General features: G+C 40.3%; 1 pseudogene; it reads right to left on the bottom strand.

Annotated features, from left to right (window-relative positions):
- Positions 1 to 641: 641 nt before the first annotated feature.
- On the bottom strand, positions 642 to 2,205 carry LOC106835644 (exosome complex component RRP43-like; annotated as a pseudogene).
- Positions 2,206 to 2,520: the final 315 nt, after the last annotated feature.

The raw sequence follows: 2,520 nt of genomic DNA, 5'->3' as shown, positions 1-2,520 counted from the left end.
CTTTTCTTTTTGTGCTTTAGCAGAGATGACACATTGGAAGATTCCTCAGGTATAAACACAGCATTCAGTTTGAATGATTTGTATATACCACCTTGGGATGCTGTAAGAATATCTAAGACCATTTTACTTTTATTTATTTACTTATTTATTTTGAGGAAGATTAGGCCTGAGCTAATATCTGCTGCCAATCCTCCTCTTTTTGCAGAGGAAGACTGGCTGTGAGCTAACATCTGTGCCCGTCTATGTGGGACGCCTACCACAGCATGGCTTGCCAAGCAGTGCCATATCTGCACCTGGGATATGAACAGCAAACCCCGGGCTGCTGAAGTGGAACATGTGCACTTAACGGCTGCACCACCGGCTGACCCCCAAGGCCATTCTATTTTGAAGGACAACCTTTCTCATTAAAGACATTTCAGTATCCAATAAGGCTATTCCTACTTTACTACTGTTAAGGGCTTCTGTATGTGATATGACATCCTGTAACCCCAAAGGAGGAATACTAAAGCTAGCTTCTCCCTGGTCATAACAGTGGAACACTGAATAAGCTCATCAGGCCTTAAAGAGAGGGAGATTAGCAACAGACGTCAACTCAGTCTGAATCCTTCCCCACACCCAAGGGAAACTCAGGGCACAGTGTTTTTTTTTTTTTTTTTCAGAAGAATGTAGTTTGATATTTATTTAGTATAAAAGGTTTGTGCACAGTGTAACAAATACAGTTTTTACAAATCTGTTTTGAAAATGTGGTGGTGGTTTATTTGGGTTTCATACTCTTAACTACTTCATCCATCAGTTTTTTTACTTCTTTGTGTCTTGTAACTGCTTGGCTCATACAGTCCTGAAGTTTAGCTCCAGTCAGCCCACTTCCACCTGGTTTGTGAAGACAACATAGCTTGCCTTCCTCATCCATTACTACTGTTAAGGTTCCAGTTGCCAGATGTTCCTCCTCTCCAGTAGGGTCAACTATGAGCAGAGTGTCATCAAACACAGCAAAGGAGGTTGCAACTGGATGAGTTCTAATATTCAAAAAACTTTTTTTCTTTAAATTAACTTCTGCTAAAGCAGTTTCTTCACTTATAGTAACTTCAGGCAACTGTACATTCTTTAAGGCTGCTAACAAAGCAAAGGTACAGGCATCCAAAATGTTTCCATCATAGTCCAGGCAAATAAGATCACAGTATAGAACCCAAGCAAGCTTTCCTGGAGAAATGCATAAGTCCTCTTTCTGAATTATCTGTGAATTTTCAATGACATCTGCAATGAACTGGCTAGCCACTTGGGCCTCTTCTCCAGGAGATCCAGACCGAAATCAACATATCCTTTATCAGGGGCATCTGTTGGTGGTGCTGCAAATTCCACTTTAATTCCACAAATTACTGTAGTATTTCCCAGCTTCACTAAAGCAGAACCATCTGCAGTACTAATTGAACCTATGTTGACAGTAGTAGTTCTGAATTCACCAAGTTCTCTTCCATCAGGACAGCAGTTCTCTTTCTAAATGTATTTATATGAAAGTAGGTTATATCAAAAATCTCCTGTAATACTCCAAAGGTTCCACAGTTTTGAACCCGGCCGCCATCTTCCCGCCTGCCTGCGCCTGCTCAGGGCACAGTGTTTTAGCCATCCAGGCAGTAGCCAAGGACAGAGATTTGTTCCACATAACCAATGAGTTCCATTATGAGCCATTTGATAAATGCCAGGCCTTCAAGACCAGTCTGTTCCAAATTCGTCACTTTCTTTAAGTATGATAGTATTTTGAAACCTTAAATGGAACAACTATAAAATAGGTATACAGTTTAAGCATAGCAAAGGTTTAAATGCAGAGACACAAGGTTGGGAACAGAGGCCTGGTCCAGAGTCTTGGGACAGCTGTCTACAACAGATGCCGTCTTCTTCTCATCCTGGTATGATCCTTTCCAACAGGCTGCAAAGAGTCTTTCATTTGATGCTTCTTTTGATAAATAAATTCTCCAGGTTGTAGTCCATGATCCTTAAGGTCTGGGAGCTCTGTGAAAAGAATCAGCTATCAACCTTTCATTTAAGCATCTCAATGGAACCCTGATGACAATGTAATATCTCCCTTAAGCAAGGCTGGTTTGTATATTTCCTCATCTAACTGCATAAGCCTTCCAGTTATTATCTCAAAAGGAGACAGTTAATGCTTACCAAAGGGTACAGATCTAAGACTGAAGAGCTTTTGGCCATGAGAGATTAAATGCTTCTGAAAGCTTTGCCAATTAAGTTTTAATTATGCTGTTAGTTCTTTCCACGAATCCTGAGGATCAGATAGTAAGTGCAGTGGAAATGCTGCATTATTGGCCAAATATTACAAATTGATTTAATTATTTGTCTGGTGAAATGAGTTCCCAGGATACCATGGAACTCAGTAGGAATTCCTCAAACAAGAATCATCCTTTTCAATAACAATTTACCTAAAGCCATTGCTCGTCTGAAGGAAAGGCTTCAACCCAACATGAGAACACACAGATCATTACAAGATATTTATCCTTGAGATGGTGG

Source organism: Equus asinus, chromosome 6, assembly GCF_041296235.1.
Source record: "Equus asinus isolate D_3611 breed Donkey chromosome 6, EquAss-T2T_v2, whole genome shotgun sequence".
NCBI classification, from domain to species: domain Eukaryota; kingdom Metazoa; phylum Chordata; class Mammalia; order Perissodactyla; family Equidae; genus Equus; species Equus asinus.
The sequence above is the reverse complement of the archived record's forward strand: the minus strand, read 5'-3'. Positions and strand labels throughout refer to the sequence as shown.